Consider the following 22,746-nt stretch of genomic DNA (forward strand, 5'->3'; position numbering starts at 1 on the left):
TCTGTAATCCCAGTGGCTCGGGAGGCTAAGGCAGGAGGACAGTGAGTTCAAAGCCAGCCTCAGCAACAGCAAGGCCCTAAGCAACTCAGTGAGACCCTGTCTCTAAATAAAGTACAAAAAGTTTGGGGATATAGCTCGGTGGTTAAGTGCCCCTGGGTTCAATCCTCAGTACTCCTACTACTAAAATAAAAATGAAAAGTCAAGGGAAAAGAAGATTATCCATCTAGTCACATTAAGGAGAAAGAAGAACTATGGATTGGAAACCTCTCTTCCCTCACACCTTCTCTCCCTGATATGCACACACACACAAACACCCCCCAAAATGACCAAGAGTAGTATTTTGAATAATTTTACATTTTTCCTATTTTCTGTATTTTTCAACATTTCTATAAGCCTTTGAAATAAAAAATAAAATAAAAAACCCGTATTAACCAAAAAATTATGGGTGGTATTGGCAGCGTCCCGTTCCATGCCAGGAACGTGTTAAAACATGAATCATTTTGTGTGATTCTCACGAGTCCCCTGCTTGGTAGATGCTATCTGCATCTCCATCTTATGGGTGAGAGTATGACCCCGACAAAGGACAAGGGACATGCCCACAGCTACACAGCTTGGTGAGGGCAGCAGGATTTGAAGCTGCCCAGGGGACCAGCAACCTCTGCTGCCTCTCGGGGAAGCCCACCAGGGTGCGGCACACTGCGTCCGGCTGCCCTGCCCCTCCTGCCCCTCCTGCCCCTCCTGCCCAGCAGGGCTGCCGGCCTCACCATCTGTCCATGGAGTTGATGAGGGCGGAGACCTGCTCCAGGTAGTCCTTGTCATAGACCACGATGGGCTCCGACGCGTTGATCTCCATGAGGTGGAAGATGGCATTGAGGAAGGGCAGCTAGTTGAAGGCCGGTGCCAAGGTCTGCAAGGGAAGGGGACAGCGTGAGGCTGGAGGGTGGCTTCTCCTCAGCCCCGTCTTCGGATGTCCCTCGGAAGGTGTCATTGTGCCTCTGCCCTGGGACCACGATGCAGATGGAGCTCCAGGCAGAGGCTGGCTGGCTGGTGAGCACTGCTGTGGACAGCATCCCCAGGAGCCAGAGGCAAACCACATTTGAAGCGGAACCAGGGTGGGATGAGAGGCTGCAGCAGCAGCAGGGAAAGCAGCCACCACCATCACCATGCCCTTCCCATGCAGCATGTGCCACTGCCCAACTGACCAAGCAGTGGCCACAATTATCCCCATTTACAGAGGAAGACATGGAGCTTCAGACCCCTAAAAACTAAGAATCAGGAGATGGGCTAGGTAGCTTTCCTGGTGTAGCTTTCTTGCTTGTGAGCTGTGCAACCTTTAATAAGTTAATGTGCCCATCTGTGCCTCAGCAACTCATGTGAAAAACAGGGATCATCATGACAATGAGTCCCGTATATCTGGTAACTGTGAGGGTCACACACAGAAGCCAGCACTGTCCCACTCAACAAGGGTGTCAGCAGCAGCAGTCTGCTGCAGAGGATCCAACATTCAGGAGGGCCAGTGTTGTGGGGTAAACAACAGGTTAGGCTGCTGAGGGGGGAGCTGGGACAGCAAAGTCGGTGATGACTGCAGCAAGAAGGGAGAAGCCTGCAGCTCAGCCATGCACAAACCAGGCCTGCGGCTCTTTGTGCTTGTTTTTTTTGGGGAGTTATTGGGATCTGAACTCAGGGCCACTTTACCACTGAGCCACACCCCCAGCCCTTTTTATTTTGAGGCAGCTAAGTTGCTTGGGGCCTCACTAAGTTGCTGAGGCTGGCCTTGAACTCTTGATCCTCCTGCCTCAGCCTCCCAAGCCTCTGGGATTATAGTAGGCATGCACTATCATGCCCAGCGGCAGCTCTGTTTTTTTTTTTTTTTTAAGTATTTTTTTAGGTGGACATGATGCCTTTATTTTTATTTATTTATCTTTATGTGGTGCTGAGGATTGAATCTAGTGCCTCACCCGTGTTAGGAGAGCGCTCCACCCACTGAACCACAACCTCAGCCCCAGCAGCTCTGTTTTAAGGACCTAAAATGAGAACCTGTACCCAGGGCTTTCCAAAGAGACACTTGGCTTTTCATAACTATCAGCTCCCAACAGATCTCACTTTCCCTTTGGCACCCCAAGGTGCCCTGCTCAGAGGTGTCTCCCCCAACACCTCCACATCATGGCCAGCATCTCCTGCAGCAGCAGCCTCCAGCCATGCAAGCTATCTCTCTTGAGGTTGCAGATTTTTGTTATGAAGTCCTACAAAATTTTAAAAATAAATTGTGGTAAAATATGCTGCACATTTGTAATCCCAGAAAACCAGGAGGCTGAGGCAGGAGGATCTCAAATCAAGGCCAGCCTCAGCAACCTAGCAGGACCCTGTCTCAAAATGAAAAATAAAAAGGGCTGGGGATGTGGCTCACCCAGCTGCAGATGACTTTTGCAAGACTTGAACTATGTGCTTTCCACTTCCCACCCCCACCTGTCTCTGTGAGTCCGACGCTGGCCCGAGCGGCCCGGCTTAAGTGCAAACACATAGAGATTCGGGCTTCAATGCTGGCGTGTGTCCCTTGGTGTCACTTCCTCAAGCAGAGCTGCGCAATGTGTCTGCTCTGGCCCTGTATTCCCCACACGTTCAGTTATTTTTAGTGTGCAGTTTTAAAGAACATGAGGCTTTGGGCTGCATATCTTTTAGCAAAGACACCTCTACATGTCAATCACTTGGATGGGCACCTGACTTAGCCAGCAAATCCAGAAATTACGATCATCGCTTAAGACCTTCCAAAAGTGGCCCTGGGCCTGGCAGATTTCAAACTCCATTCTCTATTTTCTTGAAAGGGCAAAATGTAAGACAAATACGGGAAGTGAGAAATGCATTCCCTTCATACAGGAAAACCGTACCCATAAAGCCACCTAAGATCCATCCCCGCCTGCTGGGACAGGCAGTCAGTCACAAGAGGCTGAGTTTGCTGATCAGGGAAGGTGACTTTCCTGAGGTTATATGGTTTACTGTGGGGGTTAAATAAAACTCAGGGCACTCGTCTCTCGGTGTATTTGGCAGGGTGCTTGGGATTGAACTCAGGGCCTTGAGCAGGCTAAGCACAGGCTTTACCACTGGGCTCCACCCCAAGGCCATTGTTCCTGGGTTTATTTTTTTTTATTTTTTAATTTTTTTTGGTTGTAGATGGACATAATACCTTCCTCTATTTATATGTGTTGCTGAGACTTGAACCCAGTGCCTCACACGTGCAAGGCAAGCGCTCTACCACTGAGCCACAACCCCAGCCCCTGCTCCTGGATTTAAGTGGACATCTAATCCATTGGGGAACAAACACCTCAAAGGACAGATGAGGCTGGGGACAGGGCGGGGGCAGCTCCCAAAGGCGGTATTGTGCTGGTACAAGTCATCGACCAGTTCTCAGTAGGGGGCTGACTGGCGTCATCCCTGGGTGAATGTTCCCACCAACACCGATGGCAAACCCCCATGAGGCTGGGAAGAGAAGCACACAGTGGGCCCCGAGCTGGCAGGCGCCAGCACAGCCCTGCGACATGAGCTGGGTGACATGAGCTGGTGACATTGAGCTGAGCGTGAGGAGGCCTAGAGCAGAGTCCCCAGCAGGAACCAGCTCTGGGCACTGTCTATCCTTTCCCTAAGATGGGGTCAGTGACCCTGCCTCCAGAGCTGACTGCCACAGGCCTCTCAGCCTGGCCTCCCCCGTGGCCCGGAGCCTCCCCTCTCCCTGGCAGGAGACCCTCAGGCCCATCTCTACATTTCTGTGGCCACAGAATTCAGAGGTGTCTGATGAGACCTTCAAACTGGGTCCCGCAATCAGGGTCACCTGAATGCATGGCCTGGCAGCAAAGACCCTGGGAAAGTGGGTTAGTTTACCGAATGTCACCAGTTACAGGGCTTTATGAACTGAGGTGGCGGATCCCTGGTTCAGGGTGAGACATCAGGTGGGGAAAACCCTACTACTCATCACAAACCTGCTCGTTCCGGGAGAGCAGAGTCCTGATAGGGCAATTCTCACAACTCGGAGATAAAGAGGCTTGTGCTGACAGCAGGACGTCCACATTTCAGTGTCTTGCTTTAGTGAACTCCTGAGACGCAGGTGCCGAGATCCATCTCCATGGATGTGGAAGTTTTGTTTGTTTGTTTGGTTGGTTGGTGCTGAGGAATTAAACTCAGGATGCTCAACCACTGAGCCACACCCCCAGCCCTATTTTTTATTTTCTTTAGAGACAGGGTCTCACTGAGTTGCTTAGCACCTTGCTTTTTGCTGAGGCTGGCTTTGAACTCACTATCCTCCTGCCTCAGCCTCCCGAGCCACTGGGATTACAGGTGCGCCTGGCTAATGAAGCAGTTTTAATGGACTAGGACACTCTGCCCTGACTCAAATCCCCTAGAGGCAGGCCCAAGAGCTGCTTCCCATGCCCACAGCCTAGGAGGACCGCTGCGCACCAACCAACTCAGGCCTGAGGAGTGGGAAAGATGAGGGTGCTTTTGGGCTTCATTTTTATAGGAGAAATGGCAGAGGATGGGGCCGAGGCCCAAACAGCCTGCGGGACGGGAGGTCCTAGAAAAGAATGAGAAGGCCCCCCTCCACCCCTAGAGCAGCAGAAGGTGGTCTGACTCATGGCTCTGGATCCGAACTCCACTTGGGGCTAGCCTGGAACACCATTCTGTTCCAGCAGGTCTAGCCTTGAACCACATGTAAGCCTGGAGTCCCTCTCCTCGATTCATCTTGAGTAGGAGAAGAAAAAAAATCTCCAGCTACCAGAGAAGAAGACACTCTGTCCCAGGGTGAAATGATTCAAGTTAATTTAGTGATAGGGACCTGAGAAATATCACTGATCACAAAAGCACAGCACTACTGATATTGACTTCTGGGATGCTACTTTTCGATGGCGCATGCCAGTTTACAAAACAAAATCTCATCTTCTGCGTCACGTTATGTCCTCATAACCCTCGAGCAGGCCAGGCAGGTTTCGGGGGCGTCCAGGACTTCTCTAAATGTTAGCCTGTGTGTTTTTTTCATGCACACATGTCCATTTTTCCTGGGTGACAGTCCGTAGTTTTTGAGCTGTTCTCAAAAGACTCCATGACTTAAGAGTTAAGAGCCACTGTCCCTGGTGAAGGCAGGGGCAGTGTCTCATTTGTCTCTGTTCCGGCACAGAACAGGTGTGAGCAGATGAGCAAGGGCTTTTTACCTGGAAGGAAACCAAGGCTCAGGGTGGGCTCCTCATCTGCCAAGGCCACACGGCTCAAGGTGTGACCCTCTGACTCCAGGCCCCCAGCAGGCACTGTGTGGTATTCAGCCCCTGCTGAAGTTATGACCTTTCCTTTCTTCCATGAAACAAGAGAGCGAAAGCAATGGGGAGAGGCTGCCCCGGGGCAGAACCTGCTGGCCACGCCAGATTGATGTCCATTCTCTGAGTACCACGTCAGAGCCGTGAGGCGAGCGCTCAGGCCGGGCCCCCTGCAGCTGGGGGGCGAAATGCATCTCCTTCCACCTCCCGGCCTTAGAGCGAAAAAACAGTGCCAGATGGTGCCCGACACAGGCTGCCGATCTCCATAACAACCCGTGCAAACCACTCACCCTGCCACCAACCTCCCTGGGAACCTGAGGGGCAGCTGTGCCACCAGAAGGCTGGGCTTTCTTGCCTCAGCCCAGGTCTTTGCATGGGCTGCACCTGTGCCTGAGAGACCCCATCCCTCGCAGCCCTCAGGATAAAGTGCGTCTCAAAGTCCAAGATCTGCTGCATCGGGGGCCAGGTGGTGCCCTAACCCCCGGGCCCAGCAGCCTCCCAGCTGGACCATGTAGTGCAAGTATCTAGTCAGCCAGGGACTCAACACTCCCAAACTGCTGCCCATTAGGCCAGGGTGGAGCAGGGCTGGCTGTAGCCCTGTGCCTGGGGCCAGAGGGACACACACTTCACCCAGGAAACCCAATGGAAGCACGACTTCCAGAATGAAGCCCACGAGGCCCTGCACACACCAACGTCCCTGCGGGGCAGGTGTACACTCAGCTTCCCCAGCCCTTCCCCACCGGGCCTCAGCGCCCTGCTTCTCTCGCCCACAGCACTAGGCAGGGAGACTGGGATTGTTTCTTAGTGTCCCCACCAGACCAGAAGCACAGGAAAGCGGGGCCCAAGTGGCCCCTGATACATCTGTCAGATGGAGGAGGAAAAAAGGGCAGGAACTTCCTCTTCGAAGGAAGAGGGAAAGGATGAAAGAGAAGCCGGGAGAAGACCGACCGGCAGTGGAACCCACCGCAGGCGCAGGGTCGGCCCCAGCAGAACATCAAGGGCCACCAGGCGCTCCTGCCTGAGGGCAAGGAACAGGGAGATCTGTGGGACCACTCTGCTCATTCCTCGGAGACCACCAGGGCCCAGGACAAGCGGGTCAGCAACAGCACACGGGACAGAAAGAAGGAAGCAGTAGGAAGTCCACCCCAGGCCCTGGAGGCCTCAGCAGCCACCAGGGGGCAGCCTCGGCAAGGCTGGCCTACGGAGGGGACAGCAGGTCTCCGGTGAGTCACACCAGTTTCACAGAAAGTACAGGTCTGACTCCCAGTTACGCCTCTGGATATTGCCTAGGGACATGGTCAAAAGCTGAGCCAAGCCTGAGTCCCAGGGCCAGCACCCCTGCCCTCAGGAGCCTCCGGGCCCTGACCATGTCTCTTCATCTCCTGTTCAGCAAAGGGAGAAGCAACGTCGGAATCCACACCCCACCTTTACTCAGTGCTCGGTGCTGGATGACTGGGAGCTGCTAGGGAAATGCTGTCACACGAAGCAGCCCGGCGAGGGAAGAAGCCTAGCTCTGGAGTCCCTTTGCACTCTGTGGCCACCAGCAGGTAATCTTACTTGTCTGAGCCCCAGTCTACCTGTAACCTGGGCATAAACACCTCCTTCCAAGGGTGGCTTTAAGGTCATGATGAAGTGGGTATGACCCCTCCCCTGAAGAGCCCTGTCCGACTCTGTGTACTCCAGTGGCCCTGCCCCTGCAGTAGCTGGCGCACAGGGTACCTGCAGCTCGGCGGCCGTCACTTTGTGGTAAATGAGCTCCTCGTCCCGACGCTTCTCCTGGGGGATGGTGATATTGGCCAGCGCTGTCTGAAAGTCCAGGATCTGCTGCATCTGGGGCCGGATGGTGTCCTCATCTCCCCGGCCCAACAGCTTCCCCAGCTGGACCATGTAGTTCAGGTATCCCGGCAGCACCTGTGGGACCCAGCACCCCAAAACTGTCTGTCAGTGGTTGCCACCTGCCACCCAGTGGGCCAGGTGAGGCCGGCCCAGCTGCGGCCCTGTGCACGGGGCCCAGGAAACATGCTGGAAAACAGCTCTGGAGAGGATTCTGGCGCTGTGTGTATTCACTGGTGTCCGTGGCGCTCCTGGTAAAGCCCACCGCCTCTGGGCACACATAGGTCCCTGAGGCTGGCCCCTGCTGCTCTGGCCCTGCCTTCACGGGTCGTCCTCAGCCATCTTCCTGTTCTGGAAATGCACCTTTTCTGAACCACCCTCTGCCACCACATCCCTAGAGCTGAATCAAGTCCTTTCTCGGCTCCCTCTGCCCTGATCACAATGTATACAGTTGGCATCTAGTTGGGTGGACAGTTAAGTAATGTCTCCCTCTCCTACTGGACCTCGAGCCCCGTGGATAGGCGAGTGAACCTCAGGTGGGCCAGGCAGGGGAAGGGAGAGCTGTGAGGGGTTGGAGGTGATCTGGTTGTGGCTCTGGATCTCCCCACTTACTGGCTGTGTGACTTTGAACAGGTCACTTCTGTCTCTGAGACTTATTTCTTCCTCTGTATAGGGCAAGGTAAAATGAATATCCATTTGACAGATAAAGCAAATGATGTTCAGAGAGGCTGAGTGAATTTGGGGTGACTGGGAGCGTTAGAGGTGAGGTATATAAAAGGTCTGAGACCCTCAAATGGTGGGGGCTGCTACTGCACCTCTCTACAATGGTGACAAATGACACCTAACCCCTGCTCTTTGTGCCCACAGTGCCTGCATATGAACTAGCGAGCCTGGGGGCATCCCTCCCCTGACTGGGCTGCCTGTTGCCCATCAGGAAAGTGATACCCCTGTGTTCCCCCAGCTTCTAAGACCTGCCCAGGTATGCTGTGGGGGACACGGTGGGAGAACCACTGCAAAGTCCCACTCACCTTCTCGTTTTCAGTCTTGTTCAGGTAGTAATCTCTGGAGGGCAAGCCCAGGCCAGACTGGTCCACCTAAAGAGGGAGGCAGAGTGAGAGGAAGGCCCTGCTGCAGGCTTGTGTGTCTCCTGTGGCCTCTGCCTGCCCCAGGACTTCTCACACCAGGCACTGAGGACCAGCTCAGGTCCGAGCAGGAGCACAAGCCGGTAGCCGAAGTCACAGATGGGATCACTCAGTGATAAGATAGACACGTTCCTGTCCACCTGTGGGGTCAGCTGCAGAGACCTGGGCCCTTCTGAGGGCTGGACAGAGCCTCCTTCCTCTTCAAACACCCCTTGGTCTCAGCAATGCACTCTACTTCTCTAAACCCTTCCCAAGTGACGAGGAGCCAACACAGGTGACTTAACCTTAACCAAGTTACTTAACCTTTCTGATCCCCAGGTCCCTCGCCCAGAAAGTTAGGGAGATAACACCTAACCTTCGGAGCTAGAATGAGGATTCAAGAGGACAGTGTCAGTACAGGGTTTTTGAGAGTGGGGCAGGCAGAGGAGGGTCACTTCCTGATGGCTACCATTGGAACCTTCTGGCCACACCTTGACTCAACCTGGGTAGCTGCTATTATAGTTCATTAGGATGAAAAGGAAAGTGTAGCTCAGTGAGGTTGATGCTTGTAAAGGTCACACAGTGAGTGAGTGGCACAGTTGGGCTGAGAACTAAGCCTTTATGACCCCTAATCGGCTCTCCTGGGTGTGCTGATCCTCAGCCTTGGGCAGGCTCTGGTGGGAGAGATGGACCAAAAGCATTCCAAGCAGCACCACAGAGCCAGAGGCTAAGTGAGGGGACAAAGAGGTGGCTACAGCTGTGCCCAGGAGTTGATATCACTTGTCATTTCTGTGGCCCATGATGAGCTGCCCACCGAGATGGCTAGTCTGCCCTCTCATAGTCTCTTGCCTGTAAAAATCTCACTGCTTGGGGCTGCCAGAAATAACCCCGGCTTAGAAACCAGAGCCTGCTGCCACGGCCCAGGGCAGGTCTCCCTCCACCCGAGGAGGCCACACCCTTTGCTTCCCTGGCCCAGGCCTGCTCACCTGGATCACATTGCTATTGGAGTTCTTAGAGTCTGCACTGACATAGACGGAGAAGAAGGGTGAGGTTCAGTAGTGGGCAGTGACCACCTGCAGGGTGTCCTGGAAGTTGTCCTTGGCCCAGGGACTTGTGATATTCCAGCCTCCAAGCTGGGAGAAGGCAGAGCAGATAGGGAGGGGAAGGTGGTAAGGAGCCTGTGTGCAAATTCTGGTTCTGCAGCTGACTTGCTCTGTGACCCTGGAGCAGTCATCTGACCTCTGGGAGCGTCCAGGGCAAATGAAAGGGCTTCTGACCTGTGACCTGGAGACCCACGGAGGGAGCAAAGACTCATCCTTAACAAATGAGCTGTGAATCCCAGAGACTTTGCCCCCTGTGCTGTTCATTTGTTGGACAATCAATCACACGAACATGATTACTATTAAGACATAAATCCAATTGTGACTACGGGAAATAAGGCTCTGTATTTTGGAAAAAGGCTGATAAGCTAGGGTCTACCTTGGTCTCTCTCCAAGTTGGGACTTAAAAGAAATTCTCTTTGGTCCTCCAGGATTGGCACACACTGGCACATGGGGCCTGTGCCAGAGAGGAGGGACTGGGAGAGTCCCCATGCCTGCAGCAATACCTTCCCCAAACTGAGATAGGATGGCGAGCCCTTGAGCAAGCAAAGGGTGGCCAGAAAAGCCGCAGCCATCTCTGTCTGTGCCAGGCAGCCTGGCCGGAGGGAAGATTTCTCCTGGGCTCAGGAGCAAGGCGAGGCCTCCAGCCAGCAGGTCTGGCTCTGTTGCTGGCCTAAGACTCCCTGTTGGTTTCTCTGGAATAACACACACCTCTCGCACACTCAACCCACCTCCTGAGGAAAGGGAAGTGGCAATCCAGAGGAAGAGATTCCCAGTGAATATCGTCCCCAAGGCCCACGCAGATGCACTGAGACACTTAGATGTCCTCAACAGATGCTGACACACAACCCCACACATTACAACAGACAGTCCCCCCACGCACAGACGTGCATGCACACGCAGTGGCAGACAGACAGGCTGCGTGTTCCAGCTGGGTGCGGAGGCTGGAGGTGTGGGATGGCTGAGCACCAGTGGGCCTGAGAGCTGCAGCCAGAGGGGCTGGCAGGAGGCGCGGCAGGAGGGAGGCCAGAGTATGTCCCAGGGACTCACCTTCTCAATTAGCTCCATCAAGGGCTTGGCCCTGAGCTCCTCGATCCTGTTTTCATTCATACATGCGCGGTAGTATACTTGGGCCTTCCTTTCTGCCTCACTCGAGCTGGCTGTGGAATTTTCTAGAAGGATAAGAGATAGCAGATATTGAATAAGCCCCCATTTACCTGCTGGGGATCCCCAGGCAAGTTCCTTTTGGAGCCTCGGTGCTCCCCACTGTGAAGCCGTCAGGGCAGCCTGCTGTCAGGGAGCAGCCAGCCCCAGCGGGTATGAGTGCCCCCATCCTAGTTGGGTGCAGATCAGGAGGGCATGCCCTGTCTCTGCCCATCTGCTGATCAGGCCTGAGGACCTGTCCCTGGCATGGCAGCCCGGGCCCACCCAGCAAGACAGTCTGCATCCCTGCCAGCCAACATGTGGCAGGAACTCCCCTGCCTGGTGCTGGGACAGAGCCATGTCTCGGCTTCAGATCACAGCTCACCTTCCTTGTGAGAAACACTGGGGTTGAGTGAAGCCTGAAAGGCCTCATTCACTGTGAATTGACTTTCTGCTTCCTCCTGGGGGGCCAGGCGTAGTCAACAAACCTGCAGACGACTCCAAGGGCTGTTTTCCCCGTCCCTCCCCAACTCAGGCCAGCAGCACCTCATCCTCTTTGGTTCCCAGACCCCCACCCACCCACCCACCCACCCGCAGACTCCCTTCCCATCCCCCCTGTCCTTAGCCCCTGGTCCAGAGCCGCCTGCTGAAGGCCACCCTCCTGTGTGAACACAGCACGGAAGGTCCCCATCTGTACCTGACGAGTTTGAGTACTCAGGTCCCCAGGACCTACTATGTGCTGGGGCTTCTGGGTCTGCATGTTTGTCTCAGGGCTCCACTCCAGACCACGTAAGATTCCTGGCCCCTGCGTCCATCTGTCCAGCTTGCTCCCACCCTGGGCTGGCCACTTGTCCTTCTCTCAGATTAGTTGCTCTCTGACTTTAAACCTCTTCCTTTGCTTTCTCCCAAGATCTCTCCAAACCCACCTCCTCCATAGGCACCTTTCTCGTGGGCCTCTATTGACCCATCCATCCATCCATCCATGGGACGCAGAGCAAAGGGTTGCTCTGTGCCAGGTACTGCGGGTACTCTGGGGCCAGACAACAATGTCCTCAACCCCAGGAGGCTTCGGCATGGGACCCTGCTAAAACCCCACTTGCTTCCATACTTTCTCAGTCTATTTTTTTTACCCAGAACCTCTCCTATGTTGCTCCTTCCAGAACATTCTCAGCACTCTGGGCACAAAATTAAGACCTGCTCTCTATCCCCAAAGAGCTTATAGTCTAGCGGGGACATAGATGTGCCAAGGAAGGAACACAGCACACAAAAGTGCTTTAACACTGCAGAGGCTCTGGAACACAGAGAAGCACCCCCCTCTGCCTGGGGGTGGGGGGGGCCTCCAGGTAGAAACAGGGCAAAGGGCACTGGGTGGAGGGAGTGGACAGTGTGGGGCCAAGGAAGGAAGCAGGAAGGGCTTGCTGCTAGAAGGAAAGTGTGTGGCATTCGCTGGGTGCCAAGGGCACGAGTCACTTCCTGGCCAGTCTTTAATCAGCTTCTCCAGTTCTCAACCCAGAAGGCTCCCCATCCCTCCATTCTGGCATAAATAGCACCATGGTTATCACTGGTCAGAGGGCATCAAGCCCAGTCTAGCTGAGATCTGGGAGGTAGCCCCGGAAAGGCCACTCAGTGGGCTGGACTGAAGACAGGTCAGAGCCAAGAGAAGGCCCTGAATGAGAGATGGAGGTTAGGGGCTTGAACAAGGAGGGGCAAGCCTTGCCCTGGAGACCAAGGGCTGCTGCTGGGCTCTGGAGACACCTGTGTGAGGCTTCCTGGGGACAAAGGAGGGAAAGGGGGCCAAGCTAGGGTTGCTGCCACACCTCCGACTCAGGAAGCAGAGCATGGGGCGGCAGAGGGGAGTCCCTCACCCCAGTGGCCTCAGCTCTGTGGCAATGCTTTTCCCTTCCCAGCAGCTAGGCTCTTGGAAGGACAAGCAGGAGAACTGTCATCATTTGCCAGGCCCAGAAGCTGCACCTCACCATCCACATCTGGCTCCAGTCATGACCCTGAATGCCAGGGCCACTGTTAGGGGAGGTGCTCTGTGCACAGCTAGAGGGCCTGGCATCTCCCTCCTCCAGAGCCCAAGGCCACCCAGATAAGAGGCCCACGGAAGGCTCACCAGGAACAGCCTGGCTGTGCTAATCACAGCACATTATGAGTTCCAGCTTGAGGCTGCCTGTCCCTTCCTTCCCTAGCACTTGGAGGTCAACGACACTGCCTTCAAGCATGGCCTCCCTCTCTCCTTTGTTGAGAGGTTCCCCAACCAAGCTCAAAGTTCCTCCAGCAACCTGGGATCCTACTCACTGGCTTTCCCACAGCTGTGGGTTTTTGGTGGCCACCAGGCTGGGTGTGGAGATGCACAGATCTGTCCGAGGAAGCTGGCAGCCCAGTGGTGAACAGATGGCAACTAAAGTCACAAGAGTGTTTGATTCCACACAGGGGAGTATGAAGAGAAGGTGCCGGAAGCCATGAGACGATGGTGGGAGAGGCCTGGGAAAGTGGCCAGAGGAAGCCCTGCTTGGGCAGGAGGAGGCTGACATGGAGCGGGAGTGGGGCTGTCTCGCCCCACATTGTGTCTTAGTCATCCCTGTGTCCCCAGAACCTGAACAGGCACAAAGTAGGCCTTCAGCAACATGTGCTCAAAGAAGGGAGCTCGGCGTCTGTGTTTAACAAGGCAGGATGTCACCTCAGGGGAGGAGGGTGATGGGGCTGGTGCCTCCCAGGATTTGCATGGAGAGGAAATGCAGGTGTGTGCTGTGCTGCGCCCCCTCCAGGGGCACCACACCTGGACCCCGCTTCAGCTCTGGCAGGGGCAGGAGCCCTGGTGGATCCTCTTCCCACCTCTGCTTCCTGGGGCCCCCGGATTCTGCCACCCCTCTCCTTCCTCACTCAAGAGCTCCAGGGACAAGTGCTGAAGCAAGATGGCTAGGTGAAGGCCACTGGAGTAGATCAGGTGGGCCAAGATGGGGGCGTGGGCCAGCAGAGGAGGGGTGAGAGTGTCAGGAACGGTGCCAGGCTTCCTCAGCCTGGGCAAGCAACTGCCTTTACCAGAATGTGGAGCCCGGGAACCAGTGGTAAGTGAAGAGCGTTGGTCTGAAGTTCAGGTTCAGACACCTGGGGATCTCTACCACACCCCCGAGTGGACCTCTGCCCTGGGCCTCAGCCACTGACTCGTGCAACCTCCAGTAAGTTACCCAACCTCTCACCTATTAATTGGGTGTGGTACTAGTAAGAGCCACAGTGGGAACTGTTAGGATGAGATGTACACACACGGCCACACCCACACAGGGGTGGCTGGTCCCCAGAGAGGCTTAAGTGGCCTGGGTTCAAATTCCAGGAAGCCCAAGCCACTGTGGGCTCTGCCCTCCCAGGCAGGCACCTCCCCTCCCCTCCCTGGGCCTAACCTTCTCCCTGTCTCCGAAATGTGAGGATGATGCTGAATCCCCATGGGCTGTCCACGAGATCTCGGTGCAGGGCCTGGCCTGCAGCAGGCACCAGGAATGGCAACAACACATGGTATCCTTATGTTTTTTTTCCCTGCAGAACAAGGCGCCTTCTTTATCAGCTCCCGCTTTCCCTGAGACTTTGGGGAAGTTTCTGGAACTCAGGGCCCCAAGAAGGAAGTATTCAGGCAGTTGGAAACTCTGTGGTCTGGTCTCAGGCTGCCAAACAATTTCTATGCCCTTGGGACCCCAGAGTAGCCCTGTCCCCAGAATGTGCCCCGCACGGAGCCAGCATTTCAGAGACACAGCCTGTCACAGAGGGCAGGAGGATGAAACAGCAAATGCGAGAAACCTAAAAACAAAACCATGAGTGATGACACAGGGTGACCTGATTCGTTGCCAGATCAGTGACGTGGACACATCTCATGCTGCTGGAATAGCGTACATGTGTAGATTGGTGTTTGGGATAGAAGGAAGAAGGCTGAGAACTTTCCTTATGATCCCGGTATTGCTTGAATTGTTACAAGCTTGCATTACGTTTTTTTGTTATGCAAAAAAAATATATATATATATATATATATGATATTGTAGAGTAAACCTGGCAGTACCAGCTCAGGCCCTAAGAAGCCCTTGGAAGACTCAACAGAGGCAGTGGGTCGAAGGAGTCTTGAAGGGCCGGGTGGGGGCACTCTAGAGACTGGATCCAAGCACAGTGGGAAAGCCTCAGGCAAGGGCCAGGCTAAGGAGTAAGGGGCCTGTCTGTTGGCTTCCCCGATGATGTGAGGTCACACTTTTTTTTTTTTTTGGGTACCTGGGACTGAACCCAGGGTCGCTTAACCACTGAGCCTCATCCCCAGCCCTTTTTATTTTTCATTTTGAGACAGGATCTCACTAAGTGGCTTAGGGCCTCGCTAAAGTGCTGAGGCTGGCCTCGAACTTGTGATCCTCCTGCTTTGGCTTCCCAAGTGGCTGGGATTACAGGCCTGCGCCCCTGTAACTGGTGAGGCCACACTCTTGTCTCCCCTAAGTCCACAAGGTAGTGCTTGTATGTCTCTTGGGGGAGAGGCAAGAGTGCAGTGAGGTGCCTGTGTTCTGAACAGCTGAGGTCACACCCTCCAGCCAGCAGGCTGCAAGGAGGACACACCACAGTGGCCCCGGGCCTAGTTCAGCCCACCTGCTCCAGGTCTCTGGATTTCCTGAGGGGCCTGGGGTGAATTCACCCATGAAAGAAACACATGGCTTGCCCAAGCTCACTTGGCACATGGATGGTAGTTGCTGTCCTCTGGTCCAGTGGACGCTATCCTTGCCGGCACTGCAAATATCTTTTCCTCTGTCCATCTAGAAAGAAGTCTGCTCCGGGTGACCTCAGAGGAGCCTGAGCACTCTCTTTTGTTCCAGTGTCCACTCAGGTAACAAGGCCCCAGGTATCGAGGCCCACAGGTGAGGGGCTGTTCTAGACTAATCCCCAGGAGTAACCCTGATGGGGACGGGACCCCAGGATGTGCCTTCCAAGCCTCTGGTCAGTGTGATGCGAAGGTGATCCCAGTACTGAGTCAGGCCTAGGCCAGGGCTTGGCTGGCCTGCAAAGCTTGGTCAAGCAGCCACTGCAGATGGGAACCGTGAGGCCGGAGGCTCTGCTCAGCCAAACTCTTGAGCAGCATCACTCAGGGCTTGTCGGTGGGGAATCTGACATCAGGAGAGCCAGGAGACAAAGGACAGAAATTTTGAGGCCCCATAGCTGATCCCAGCTCTACCTTTTCCTGGGAAATACACTTCTTTTGTCTTTGTGAGTCTCGTCTGTAAAATGGGAATATACTGGTGCCTACTTGAATGTACCATGGGAATAAAATGAAGTAACCCAAGGCCTAGGTGGCGGGGACGTGCCTGTACTGCCTGCTCTGGAGCCAGGTCCACGTCAGTGCTTCCCTGAGAAATAAAATAAGCAGAGATTCTTTCCCTTAGAGCATCCTGATTAACCACATGAGCTAGACGCCACTTCACAGGTGGAGAGCTGAGGCCTGAGAGGCTGGTGGCCCTCTGCAGTCACACAGCTTGTCAGGATGAAGTCCGGTTGGAACCCACCCCACCAAGAAGGGCGCCTATGCCCTGCTGAGCCCCCGGTGGGTGCCAGGCCCTGTGCGTGGCCCTCTGAACCACACGTGCCAGTCAGTGTCACAGCAGCCTCACTCCCGGTGGCACTGGTTCCTCCATTTCACAGAGACTGGAGCTACAGTGGAGAGAAGCAGGTCACTTGGCAACGGCCAAGATCGCAGGCCAAGGCCACCAGACTTGGCAGCTCTCTGGTCTGCCTCCTGATACCATCAGCCCCTGGCCCTGGGGTCAAGGGTTTGATGGCCTGGTGCCGGCTGTTCTGTGCCCGGCTCAGAGCAGCTTTCCATGTACAACGGGACTCTCAGGGACACGGTGATGTAAGGCTACGGCCCAGGCCTGGAGGCCACTCCTCATGAGCCCTGCCACCGTACAGGGAACAGGACAGGATGGATCCAATCTTGGCACAGGTCTAAGGTCCTCCCAGTAAGAATCAGCTCCAGGCCAGTGGGAGGCCAGCGCCCTTGACCACAAAGCAAAAGGAGTGGTTCTGGGCCTAATTGCCCATCTTTCTTCCTCCCCCCCTCGATGCTATCTGCCCCCCAGAGCACCAGCCCCACTCCATTCTGGAATGAAGGTATGTTCTTGGCAAAATTATTTCACATTTCTGAGCCTCAGTTTCCTCATCTGTAAAATGGGAACGATAATCCCTAAGTTCCAGGATGTTAATGAGAATTAAAGGGGCAGTAGATATAAACAGCCTAAAACATAACAGACACTCAAAAACTGCCAGTGTCCTTCCCACTCTCCTTCAGCCCTCAGTGTTCTGTGCTCCCTTCAACACAGTGACAAGGGAGCTATGTCTGTCCCTTATACCTGAGGAGAGGGCATGGGACAGGGGAAAGGGCACAGGACCAGGAATCAGGCCAACTATGAGCCTATCTTGAGGACCTCTCTGAACCTCAGTTTTTTCATCTATCAAATGAGGTGAACGATACCTCCCCAGCTTCCACCCTACAGGATAAAATGGGATGACAGTTCAAAAGCGTTCTGTGAACTGTACAGTCCTGTGTGGGGATTAACGTGAGGAATGAGAGTACTACCACCGCAAAGAGCAACCACCACATGCAGACTGAGGAGAGCTCTTTACTCATATTTTCCCATTAAATTTTATAACCTGGAGGAGCGCAGTTGCCAGTGTGTCAATGAAAAATCAGGCTCCGGGACTGGCCCAGACCCCGCAGTGAGAGTCGGCACTGAACCCAGCCCACCTCGATACGTGTCTGGACCACCCACTGCTTCGTTATGGTCCTGCCAAGGCCCCAGCTGTGTCACTGGGCTCTGGGGAAGGGACTGTCCTGAGTTGTAGCCTTGAAACCACAGACATATTTGCCACTTGAGCTTCCAGATCTGAAACAAAAGGCGGCACCCCCTTTGGAAGACACCTTTGGTGGCCTCAGATGGCCCGGGGCCATCTCAGGCTGGGACTTGGCCATCTTGGCCTGCAGATTCCTTCACTCCACGTTCAAGTACCACCCTGCTCCATCCCTGGGGGGCCAGCAGGAGGCTGTCGCTGCACTGGGTGCTGAGGGGCATCCCACCCAGGAAATGCCCGGGTCAAGGAGAAAGGACAGGCAGGTTTTACCTGGTGGCAGCTGTGCCCCAGCACGAGGCACGAGTGAGTCAAGGACTCCTTCACCTGTGTACATGTTCCCACCTTCACCAAGAGCCCCAGCTGCCTTGATTTCATAATTGTCAAATTAGAATCATTTCCTGTCTTGTAAGGAGATGACTGTCCTTTTGAGAAGATTTGTCCCCTCTCAGGTAGCTTCTTCATTTTACCTACCTTGGGTGTCTTGAGTGGTTTTCAAAAAGTTAATGAGTATTTGTCAAAGCCAAGGTCTGTCCAGCATGGCTGCATGGATTGTTTTTTTCATAATCTGGCCCTTCCCAGCATTTAGGGTCCCAGGACAGGGGATAGCAGGGGGCAGCAGTAAAAGGTCCCTACTGCCAAGGGGTTTGAGTCAGGAGTGGGGTGCAGCCTGGCGCTGCAACTCCCTCTGGGTTCCATGGGGCTGATGGGAATTCAACAACATGAACCAGAAATCCAGCTGCACACAAGGCAGGCGGGGAATTGGAATCTGAGGATGAAACCATCAACCCCAAAGTCAAAAGTACTTTGGAGAGTCTGTGAGGCCACGGAAGACCCTGCCTACGTGGTCAACTTAACTCTCCGATAAGCTGTTAGAACTTCCGTTGGGCCTTAAAGTCTGATGTGGTATGTCCAGCCTTGACTCCATTTGCTCACAGCTTTCAAAACTCAGTCAATGCTAGCCAAGGACGATGCTGCATCCTGAAGCCACAAAATAAAATGACCACAGCTATCAGCTCCTGTGTGCCTGGTATATGTCACAGACGAGCTGACGCATCACAGTGTGTTCTGTAGTGCTCAAAGCCCTGCATGATTGTAATCTCAACTACTTTGGAGGCTGAGGCAGGAGGATTGCAAATTTGAAGCCACCCTGGCCAATTTTGCAAGTACCCTGTTTCAAAACTTTGACAAAGCACCTGCCTAACATATGCAAGGCCCTGAGTTTGATTCCCAGCACCTCAAACAAAACGACTCTACAGTTTGGATGTTATTAATGCTGTTCCACAAAGAAACTGAGACTAGAGACGAATAACTCACACAGCAGGGCCCCACATCGAGTGACAGGGCAAAGCCCCTCCTGTGACCAGGCCTGGCTGGCAGGTGCAGTAGGTGGCGTCCCCTGCAGCCCATTCCTTAGTGTCCCCATTGGTGCTTACCCAGCAGGTACTTGATGATGGCTTGACTGTGTTCCCAGAGGTTGCTGAAGGTCCCCCAGCATGAGTGGCCATCAGGCACGGTGTTGGCCTTGATCCAGCCCCCACAGGAATAGATGAAGAAGTCCTGGCAGGGGTCCACCGTGGGGTCCATGGAGTTCAAGATGGAGCTGGTCACTGAGACGCAGGCCTCGCTCAGGCACACTGGGGGTGTTCCTGGAGGGGTAAGGGAAAAAAGTCAGTGATGGGCAGGGAGGAGGGTTGGGGAGGGCAGCGCAGGTAGCCTAGGGCCCCAGCACACAAGCTCCATCCTTGCCCTGACCGAACAGACTAGGAACTGGATGGTCACTAGACCCCGAACAAGAAAGGGTTCAGCAGCTTCATTATCTTCTGGTTTGTGAAATAAGACTTCTGCCCGTTGCCTAAAGTCCCTTCTGTGGCTTAAAAGAACCCAGAGCCCAGGTGCTTTTTTCTCTTTCTAGGGATTGAATCCAGGGGCTCTTCACCACTTTGAGCCAGTTTTGCTAAACTGAGGGTGACTTCAAATGTCCTATTCTTTTACCTCAGCCTCCGACGTAATCTGGGATTACAGGAGGGCACCAGCACACCCAGGGGTGCTTTTCCCTTAATCAACCCTTCCTCCACAAAGATTCTCTAACTTCTTATTATTCCCTGATGCTTAACACACTTATCCACTCATTCACGCACTCAGCTACTCCACAAAATCAATACTGAGGCCCTTTGCTGAGTACAGAGTGTGTGCGAGGCGGAGAGACAGGAGGTAGTCCTTCCCTTTTCTGTTGGGGACACACATGTTACATAAGCAAAGTCAAAACACACCAGGAGAAACTGCCACTTATTTACAAAACTAAACTGAACGTTGACTAGGAGCCAACTGGGTGATGTGGATACATGGTACCAGGACTCAGGGACAGGGAAAGGACTGGGAGAAGCCATTCCCTCACCAGGCAGGAGAGCTGCTTGTCCCAATTGAGGGGGGGGGTTGGTGGCTGAACAACCCTAAACCAAAACAATAAATAAATAAACAGAAACAACCTGAGAGGCTGGTTTGCCAAAGGTGTGAGCAAGGGCCAGACCCTGCCTCAAGGCTGTCTGATGAGCTCTTGCAAAGGACCAATCTGGCAGGTACCCAGAGGCTCATGGCCTGCCCACAGGAGCCACCCAGGCCACAGGGGGGACTGCTTCCTGAACAGGCTGGGCACCAGGACCACCACCCACGTTCACGGTCTTTCAACCCTTGCTCAGCGTCAGATGCAGGTGGGATATCCCTGAGGAATCTGAGGCTCTGAGAGCGCGACCAGATCAAGGTCATCCAGCCGCACAGGAGAGCTGAGAGCCAATGCTGGCCTGTTCTGGCCCAGCAGCCCCAAGGCCATGTTTTCCTGCTGTCCGTCTCCTCTTTGGTGGCCATAGCAGAGGCTGAAGTGGCCTGATTGGCAGGATTGGTTCCTTCAACACACAGGGAGGCAGTGAGGCTGGGTAGCTTTGGAGACTGGTAGATCTGGGTTCAAATCTGGTGCAGAGACCTCCTGTACAACCCTGGGTTGGGGGCGCAGCTTGGCAGTATGCATCTGCCACCGAAGGCCCTGGGTCAACCCCCAGCACTGCCAACGAAAACCAAAAACAAAACCTCTGAGCCTCAGTTTTTCCAGGGTCCATTTCACAGTGACGACAGGAAGACCTCACATGATCCCATCACACAGGGTACATCAGACAGGTCTGAGCTTCCAGGCTGATCTTTAGAGAGGAGGAAAGACTGCAGCCTTCAGCTCACTCAGAAACAATACCAGCAGGGCTGAGGGTCTTGAGCAGGTCCCCCAGGGGCTTATCCACCTCAGCTGACAAACCCCAAGTCCTTCAGGTGGATGAAGGGCTCAGAGGAGTCACACCACAGCAAGAAAATCAGGGTGACTTAATTTTGAGATTAGGCAGTAATTAAAAATTACTGAGCTACTGTGCGTGAACCCAGAGCTCTTCTACGGCAGGACCGAAGCTGCCATTTTCAATATTTCCAGATGAGCTCCGTCATGAGTTTCAGAGTTGCATGTCCCACTCCCCAGCCACAGTGACGACAGGATTATTTATGGGGGAAGGCAGAAGAGAACTTGTGTGTGGCTTGACAAGGCCTATTCACTATTATGATAAAACTTCATATTTGGGAAAGAAAAAGAATACCTATTGTTGTTACAACCAAACCACAGGAAGTAAAGCTTGGCACGATCCTGGCTGGTGGAAAGACCCAGAAGGCAGACTGCTGAGGGGCTCAGGGTTGAAGACAAAAGCAGAAACCAGCACCTAGAGTCGGACCTGCAGGTGGTATCCTCAGCTGGCGCCTCCTCTGCAGACACTGTCCTGGGTTCCTGGCTGGGCCCGGGCAGTGACCTTTAGGTTATCTAACTATTCTAGGGTTTGACGATCTTTAAACAAATAGTCTTGGCCAAGCAGGTCTTAATGTATATTTGGTTAGTTAATTAATGGTTTCCCACCCTGTTCATCCAAGGCTTCCGTTCCTTAGGGAAACCTTTCCAGACCCTCTTCCCCTCTGGGTCCCTAACTGCCTGGGTGTTTGCCATCTCAGCGTGGGCTGCGCTGGGTCACGACCATATCTCCCTGTCCACCTCCTGCACTAGAAATGAGCTTGAGGGTGGGTTAGGTATCTCCCTTGCTCCTCTATGTCCCCTTCTTGTCACTGTGCTTGGCATCCGGCAGCTCTTCAATACACATATGTGGAATGAACAAGTGACTGAATGAAAGTGCCTTGCCCAGCGCCTGTCACCACCTGCAGCAGGGCTCATATTTCTTCCCTTTAGGATGTGTGGTCAGCTGAGAAGCAGGAACCAGACCCACGTCGAAAGCGTTCATCTGGATAGTGCTATCAAAGATGGTTTGAAATATTTCCTGGGAGAACGTAATTGTTTGTTTGGTGGCTGCTGTTTGCAAAGCACCTGAGAGTTTCTGGGAGGGAGGGCCTAGCAGGAGGGTGGACGGGAATGCACTTCACTGGCCAGACATCACTCACTGGTGGGTCTTGTAGAATCACCAGAGGATCTGCTTTGACTGGCCTGATGTTTGTGCATCCGTGGCCAATGTCAGCACCTACTGCTGTGTAACGAGGTTACTGTCAACATCCGAGGTGGCCACTGCTTTCTCAGGTGGCCCAGGGTCACTGATCCTCTGCCCGGCTCATTCCTCTCCCGGGTCTAGGCCAGGGAAAATCTGTCTGAGGCCCTGAGAGCCAGGAACACAAGGCAGAAGCAGGATTCTTCAGTGTGGGCCCCACTTGGCAGAATTGTTTTGGGTTTGATCACTAGGAGCTGACCCTGGGGGTTCCCTTTTGGTTCCTGGTGAAGAAACTTTCTGTACAGAAACTCCTAAGGATGGTCTCAGGCAACACTGGCTGCTGAATCTGCCCCACTCCCCGTGTCCTGGGCCATGAGCTGAGCAACGGGGCTGGCCAGGCTCCACACTGACCGGCCAGTTGTTCTGGACTGACTTCGGTGAGGACAAGGTAAGGTGGCAGCTTCAGGGTGAGGAAGATCTGCATGTGCCCTGTTGACAGAGAGGTGCATGCACACACTCGCAACTCACACCTGCACAGTCAGGTACACACACTCAGCAGAGAAAGGCTTAATCCTCCTACTCTGTGGTTCACTCCAACTTCCAGTTCCTAGGCCAACATGATGAAGATTTGGGCCTACTTTTTCTTCCAGTAGGTGCATGATCTCTTAGAAAATTTCGTCTATTTGATTTACTGTTTGCACAGTTAAGTTATGCAGGCACGATTCCAGGCACATATGGTTAGAAGTCTGGAGATTAGTAATTAATGAATCAAACAGGCATTAAGCACCTTTTGGGCCAGGCACATTTGGTAAAAAGCCAATAAACCATTAAATAGTTAAATAATCAAGTGATTATTTCTTAAGTATTACACAGGCCCTTA

At 53.8% G+C, this 22,746-nt stretch overlaps 1 long non-coding RNA gene and 1 pseudogene across 2 annotated transcripts in view; one reads left to right on the plus strand and one right to left on the minus strand.

The window, feature by feature from the left end:
- LOC144374244 (endothelin-converting enzyme 1-like) overlaps positions 1-22,746 on the minus strand; it is a 94,581-nt pseudogene that overhangs the window by 14,268 nt on the left and 57,567 nt on the right. Inside the window, exons 4-9 of the transcript XR_013433692.1 lie at positions 18,789-19,001; positions 10,399-10,520; positions 9,235-9,381; positions 8,156-8,221; positions 7,014-7,205; positions 765-907 (exon numbers count right to left, since the gene is read on the minus strand). The product of XR_013433692.1 is annotated as an endothelin-converting enzyme 1-like (transcript). The remainder of the gene's footprint in view (positions 1-764; positions 908-7,013; positions 7,206-8,155; positions 8,222-9,234; positions 9,382-10,398; positions 10,521-18,788; positions 19,002-22,746) is intronic.
- LOC144374246 (uncharacterized) lies at positions 6,537-7,054 on the plus strand. The gene is made up of 2 exons (XR_013433694.1): positions 6,537-6,841; positions 6,978-7,054. It is a non-coding gene; the product is annotated as an uncharacterized LOC144374246 (long non-coding RNA).

The sequence above is a fragment of the Ictidomys tridecemlineatus genome, unplaced genomic scaffold (genome assembly GCF_052094955.1).
Source record: "Ictidomys tridecemlineatus isolate mIctTri1 unplaced genomic scaffold, mIctTri1.hap1 Scaffold_63, whole genome shotgun sequence".
In the NCBI taxonomy this organism is placed as follows: Eukaryota; Metazoa; Chordata; class Mammalia; order Rodentia; family Sciuridae; genus Ictidomys; species Ictidomys tridecemlineatus.